Genomic DNA, 7,818 nt, shown 5'->3' on the forward strand with positions numbered 1-7,818 from the left:
GTTCATTAACTAATGACTGGGCAAATAAAATGTACATACAGACAATGGAATATTATATAGCAACAAAAAGGAATGAAGTTGTGGCATAAGCTACAGTATACAAGAGCCTCAAAAACATTATGCCAAGTGAAAGAACAAACACAAAAGACCACATACTGTATGTGTGTTAGTCACTCAGTCCAACTTTTTGCAACCCCATGGACTGTAGCCCACCAAGCTCCTCTGTCCATGGAATTCTCCAGGCAAGAATACTGGAGTGGCTTGCCATGTCCTTCTCCCAGACGATCTTCCCGATCCAGGGATTGAACCCAGGTCTCCCGCATTGCAGGCAGATTCTTTACCATCTTTACCAGGGAAGCCCCTAACATACATTCTGTATGATTCTCAATTCAGTTCAGTTCAGTCATTCAGTTGTATCCAACTCTTTGTGACCCCATGGACTCCAGGCCTCTCTGTCCATCACCAACTCCTGGAGTTTACTCAAACTCATGCTCATTGAGTCAGTGATACCATCCAACCATCTCATCCTCTGTTGTCCCCTTCTCCTGCCTTCAATCTTTCCCAGCATCAGGATCTTTTCCAATAAGTCAGTTCTTCACATCAGGTGACCAAAGTATTGGAGTTTCAGCTTCAACATCAGTGCTTCCAATGAATATTCAGGACTGATTTCCTTTAGGATGGACTGGTTGGATCTCCTTGCAGTCCAAGGGACTCTCAAGAGTCTTCTCCAAAACCACAGTTCAAAAGCATCAATTCTTCAGCACTCAGCTTTCCTTAGAGTCCAACTCTCACATCCATACATGACTACTGGAAAACCATAGCCTTGACTAGATGGACCTTTGTTGGCAAAGTAATGTCTCTGCTTTTGAATATGCTGTCTAGGTTGGTCATAACTTTCCTTCCAAGGAGTAAGCATCTTTTAATTTCACGGCTGTAGTCACCATCTGCAGTGATTTTGGAGCCCCAAAAAATAAAGTCTGCCACTGTTTCCACTGTTTCTCCATCTATTTGCCATGAAGTGATGGGACCAGATGCCATGATCTTAGTTTTCTGAATGTTGAGTTTTAAGCCAACTTTTTCACTCTCCTCTTTCACTTTCATCAAGAGGCTCTTTAGTTCTTCACTTTCTGCCATAAGGGTGGTGTCATCTGCATATCTGAGGTTGTATGATTCTATTTAAATGAAATGTACAGAGTAGAAAAATCTATTAAAAATGAAATAGATTAGACTTGTCAAAGGAGTGACTTCTGGTTGGTGCAAAATTTCTTTTTTGAAAGTAATAAAAATATTCTTTAATCAGATTTTAGTGATCCTTGTACAAATTCATAAATATACTAACATTCATTGAACTGCACACTTGAAGTGGATGATCATTATAATATGTGAATTATATATCAATAAAGCTGTTAAAGAATATAAACTACTCAAATGTGATAGAAGGGACTTCCCTAGTGATCCAGTGATTACGACTACACCCTTCCACTGCACAGGGCATGGGTTCAAGTCCTGGCTGGGGAACTAAGATCCTGCAGGTTGCATGCACTGCCATAAAGAAACAAAAAAAGACTTAGCTTAGTGTCCTACAAGTAACAGAGCACTGTAGTAAAGACCCACAAGTCCAGAAGCTTCTAGGATTGCCTGGGGTTCAGAAAAACCTTCCAACTGCAGTATTTTTGTAATGACTGGATCAATCAAAGCTCCCAGTCTTCCTCAGTTCAGTTCAGTTCAGTTCAGTCGCTCAGTCTTGTCCGACTCTTTGCAACCCCATGAATCGCAGCATGCCAGGCCTCCCTGTCCATCACCAACTCCCGGAGTTCACTCAGACTCACATCCATTGAGTTGGTGATGCCATCCAGCCATCTCATCCTCTGTCGTTCCCTTCTCCTCCTGCCCCCAATCCCTCCCAGCATCAGAGTCTTTTCCAATGAGTCAACTCTTCGCATGAGGTGGCCAAAGTACTTCCAGTCTTCCTCAGGGCCAGCTATTCCTAGTGTCTTAGGTTCTGGGGCATTTTACCAAGGAACATCCCCAATCACATGAGGCCTACTCGAATATCTACAATAATATAACATAATATTTCCTTCAGTCTCAGGCCATGAAACCAGCACTCTAAGTAAAAACATTGGATATTCACAGGTTATTTGGATGCTGAGTGGAGAACTGAGCAGTAATGTGATTCTTCACCAACCTTAGCTTGACCATGAAGCCATATTGCCTTCATCCTGAGGGATTTCTTACTTTCCCACCGTGTCGAACCTTTAGAATTAATGTTGCAAATAAACAAACAAACCAATAAATAGGTCTGCTGTCAAAATTCCAGTCATCCCTAATGTCCCCTGTCCCCTGAAAAAAAATCCACCTAGAGGGAGAGGGTGAGATGTATGGAGAGAGTAACATGGAGTAATTTAATTCAAGAGAGAGTAACTTACAATACCATATGCAAACTAGAGAGCCGGTGTGACATTGCTGTGTGACTCAGGAAACATAAGCGGGCTCTGTGACTATCTAGAAGGGAGACAGGAGGGAACCTTGGGAGGTGGGCGACATGTGCGTACCTATGGCTGATTCTTGTTGATGTTTGACAGAAAACCACAAAATTCTGTAAAGCAATTATCCTTCAATTAAAAATTAAATAAAGTGGCAAAAAAAAAATCTGCCTAGATTTCCAAATCACTCTAACAGACAAAATTCCAGAAGGAAGGAGGTTTGCATTACATACTCTTGTTTTTTTTCAAACCCAACTTTAAAGAAAAAGTTGCAGAAGGTGAAATCCAGGTTGTCCCCCTTCTACCACTTAACTTTGCACATCACTTTACTGTCCTAATGCACTGGTTGGGAGTATAGAGATGAGATGAAATATAGAGAAAGAGATGAATGAAAAGGAGGAGTAAAAACAGAAAGAACATGAACTGACATGACGAACTATCAGGGAGAAAAGGCCTGTCCTGTTCCCCAGCTAAAAAAGATAGTCCATGCATTGTTCATCATAACCCTTGACCAGCTCTTCTGAGTAGCATTCAGCTACACAGTAGAGCACTCAGATTCTATGACCTGTGCTGAAATAGAATATAGATATAACCATCATGTTTTCTGAGCTAAAAATTGACACACATGCTCTATTATTTGTACACTTATAGAGACAATTAAATCAGTCCTTGATATCAGGATCATCCTAGAAAATCTAGGACATAGAGTTGCCATAATTATAGCGAACCAATTAAAATCCCTGAGAAGGGCTTCTTATGTAGCACAATCAATATAAGGACATTCTGAAAATATGGACCAACTTATCCAACAAGACATAACAAGACAGCAGCCTTAAAGCTTTCACCACCAAACACTGAATGTAGAATCACATAAAAACAGTGAAACCCTAAAATAGTAGTTCTCGGTATGTATGTGGGGAGAGAGGGGCTTGAATGCGCTTATGTGACATATACTGAACACAAGAATTTGGGGCAGCACACTTGAAGATTTCCTGAAATAGCAGGAAACAAGTCAGCAGTAATGACAAGGCATTCACAAATACAGCATAACATCATTTCTCTGTATCTTTGAAAGTATCCACAGCAAGGACTCAGATCACGTGTTCTCCATTTAGTATCCCATCGCTGTTGAAGAAAAACTGATTCTTACACTACCCATGCATTTAGTGAAATCATGAGTCTTGATAGTACCTTTTGCTATTAATTTCTTATTTGCAATATTAAATATGCTGTTCTACACTGTGTCATAGACTCCAGTGAGCAATCTGCTTAACAGACGTACACATAGTTAAAATAAATTCTACACATGGGCTATAACTTGGCAAAGTGCACCAAGATTTCCTGGTATCTCTGGCACAGAGATTATCCTAGTCTTAGCAAATTTATAGCTGGTTTCTAAAAGACCATTCTCTAAGACACACACCTATTTTTTTTTCATTTTTGTGTTTTTTCTCTTCATCCTACATTCATCATAATATACTGGCTGAAATAATGAGGATTGGTATCTGGGCATGAAGGAGGAATGCTAGTGACTGGGGAAAAGTCTGCCCAGGGAATGAGAGACCAACCCACCCTAGCTCCTGTCTCGTCTGCTCTCAAGCCCAGCAAGGATCCCAGGTCCCTTTGATTTCCTTTGTGCTGGATTTAGAGTGATCATCTCTGACAAACAGAGCCCAAGTCAAAAGAGGCTCATTTCTCATCTCTAATCCTTAAACAGGTACAAACATACCATCTGTCATCTCTCCTGAATGGCTCCTCTGGCCTTGATGAATTCTCAAACCATTTTTATTTGAGAGCCCAGGGACATTCTCCTAACCCTTTAACAATATCTGCCTGTCATGGATCTTGAGAGATTTCTGAAATGCAGGCTGTTAGCCTCTTTACTTCCAAATAACAAATGCTTAAAGCGCATCAAGGTTACATGAGCACTTCTGCTGTGATGTTGGGTAGGCAGAGACATCCCTGTTTATTGATGCTGATGGTGTAGAAATGCCCCTAAGTAAATATTCCACAAAGTGGTCCTCACCTGCAAGTGTTGTCCTGTTTCCTTCCACCTTTGCCCCAGCTCAGACAGAGGCCCATGGAGGGCACTTTGTGAGCATCTTAACTTCACTGAAACTCTGTTCTACTCACATCTTTCAAAGCACAGTGTATCTCACCGCTCAGTCTGGAACAAGAGTACAGACAATGTGATTCTTTTATTGGGAATCACAGGATTTTCAAGTGGAAGTGACCTCAACAACCATTTAATCATGGTTGCCACAGTTCCAGCAGCCACTATAATATCTCGTATTGGGCATCAGAACTTGGCACTTTATGCCCTTGAGGGCAGTTTCTCATGAGGGAGAGCAAGAGCTGGTAGCAAAGTACTAGACTGAATGACTAGAAATCTGGAATATTCTCAGTCTCTGCCTTTTTCCTCTCATCCATTGATTCCTTTCAAAAAGAAAATCTTTTACCTTATTACTTTGCTTTAGTTAATGTATATAAAATAGCTAGTACAGACAGCATCTGGCATTCACTGGGGGCTCAATAAATAGTGATTTTGTATTATTCTGTTAGTGTTAAATTTATTTTGCTTGATTTAAAATATCTTATTAACTATATTTCCAAGTACTAAATATTATTATATTTCATTTGCAAGCTTTACATAAATTCCTTAGATTGATTTTATTTTGAAATTCTTAATTTTAAACTATCTTATTTTACTTAATCTTTCTTAAGTAACTTATTAAAAATTATGTGTTCATTGTAGTAAATGTAGATAAACATAGGGTTAGAAGTTTAAATCATAAATACCCATAAATACCTACTACACATAAATAACAACTGCTAATGTATTAAAAACATACACATATTTTTTACTCCAAAATTGATGTGATTATAGAGAATATACTGTTCTTTAGCCTGCCAGGAATTTTGCTTAATATATTGTGACTCTTTTTTCCTTGTTTTTAATTTTTTTAATGATTGTATTGTATTGCTTTGTATAATAAGCTAATTTATAAAATCTCCTAGAATTGGACATCAAGGGGTTCTTTTCCTAACTTTTAAAGCATCAATGCAAAGAAATAGAGGAAAACAACAGAATGAGAAAGGCTAGAGATCTCCTCAAGAAAATTAGAGATACCAAGGGAACATTTCATGCAAAGATGGGCTCGATAAAGGACAGAAATGGTATGGACCTAACAGAAGCAGAAGATATTAAGAAGAGGTGGCAAGAATACACAGAAGAACTGTACAAAAAAGATCTTCACAACCCAGACAATCATGATGGTGTGATCACTCACCTAGAGCCAGACATCCTGGAATGTGAAGTCAAGTGGGCCTTAGAAAGCATCACTACGAACAAAGTTAGTGGAGGTGATGGAATTCCAGGTGAGCTATTTCAAACCCTGAAAGATGATGCTGTGAAAGTGCTGCACTCAATATATCAGCAAATTTGGAAAACTCAGCAGAGACCACAGGACTGGAAAAAGTCAGTTTTCATTGCAATCCCAGAGAAAGGCAATGCCAAAGAATGCTCAAACTACTGCACAATTGCACTCATCTCACATGCTAGTAAAGTAATGCTCAAAATTCTCCAAGCCAGGCTTCAGCAATATGTGAACTGTGAACTTTCTGATGTTCAAGCTGGTTTTAGAAAAGGCAGAGGAACCAGAGATCAAATTGCCAACATCTGCTGGATCATGGAAAAAGGAAGAGAGTTCCAGAAAACCATCTATTTCTGCTTTATTGACTATGCAAAAGCCTTTGACTGTGTGGATCACAATAAATTCTGGAAAATTCTGAAAGAGATGGAAATACCAGAACACCTGACCTGACTCTTGAGAAATCTGTATGCAGGTCAGGAAGCAACAGTTAGAACTGGACATGGAACAACAGACTGGTTCCAAATAGGAAAAGGAGTACGTCAAGGCTGTATATTGTCACCCTGCTTATTTAACTTCTATGCAGAGTACATCATGAGAAACGCTGGACTGGAAGAAACACAAGCTGGAATCAAGATTCCCAGGAGAAATATCAATAACCTCAGATATGCAGATGACACCACCCTTATGGCAGAAAGTGAAGAGGAACTAAAAAGCCTCTTGATGAAAGTGAAAGAGGAAAGTGAAAAAGTTGGCTTAAAACTCAACATTCAGAAAACAAAGATCATGGTATCCGGTCCCATCACTTGAACTTCATGGGAAATAGATGTGGAAACAGTGGAAATAGTGTCAGACTTTATTTTTGGGGGCTCCAAAATCACTGCAGATGGTGAATGCAGCCATGAATTAAAAAGATGCTTACTCCTTGGAAGGAAAGTTATGTCCAACCTAGATAGCATATTGAAAAGCAGAGAGATTACTTTCCTCTGTCTAGTCAAGGCTATGGTTTTTCCAGTGGTCATGTATGGATGTGAGAGTTGGACTGTGAGGAAGGCGGAGTGCCGAAGAATTGATTCTTTTGAACTGTGGTTTTGGAGAAGACTCTTGAGAGTCCCTTGGACAGCAAGGAGATCCCACCAGTCCATTCTGAAGGAGATCAGCCCTGGGATTTCTTTGGAAGTAATGATGCTAAAGCTGAAACTCCAGTACTTTGGCCACCTCATGCGAAGAGTTGACTCATTGGAAAAGACTCTGATCCTGGGAGGGATCGGGGGCAGGAGGAGAAGGGGATGAAAGAGGATGAGATGGCTGGATGGCATCACGGACTCAATGGATGTGAGTCTGAGTGAACTCTGGGAGTTTGTGATGGACAGGGAGGCCTGGTGTGCTGCGATTCATGGGGTCGCAAAGAGTCGGACACGACTGAGCAACTGAACTGAACTGAACTGAACAATGCTTTGATGAGGATCCTTGTAGGTAACTTGTTGCACACATCTATGGTTATCTCCTAGGATAAAATCCTAGCCATGAAATTAGTGGGCAAGAGCATGTACCCTGATCAGGGAGCTAAGATCCTACATGCCACATGGCATTGCCAAATAATTAATTCTAATAAGCAAATACTATAGGATTCCACTTTTATGAGGTATGTAGAATGGTGAAATTCGTAGAGACAGAAAGTAGAATAGTGGTTACCAGGGGCTGAGGGGAGGTAAAATGGGAGCTATTGATTCATGGGTTTAAAGTTTAGTTTTTCAAGATGAAATTAATTCTGGAGATGGATGGTGATGACGACCACACAGTGATATGAATGGACTCAATTAAGACCACTGAGCCACATACTTAAAAATGGCTAAAGTGTATGTTATACATATCTTGTTGTTTAGTCACTAAGTCATGTCCAGCTCTTTTTGTGACCCCATGGAGACCCCATGGACTGCAGCCCACCAGGCTCTTCTGTC

Source organism: Bubalus bubalis, chromosome 8 (genome assembly GCF_019923935.1).
Source record: "Bubalus bubalis isolate 160015118507 breed Murrah chromosome 8, NDDB_SH_1, whole genome shotgun sequence".
NCBI lineage: Eukaryota > Metazoa > Chordata > Mammalia > Artiodactyla > Bovidae > Bubalus > Bubalus bubalis.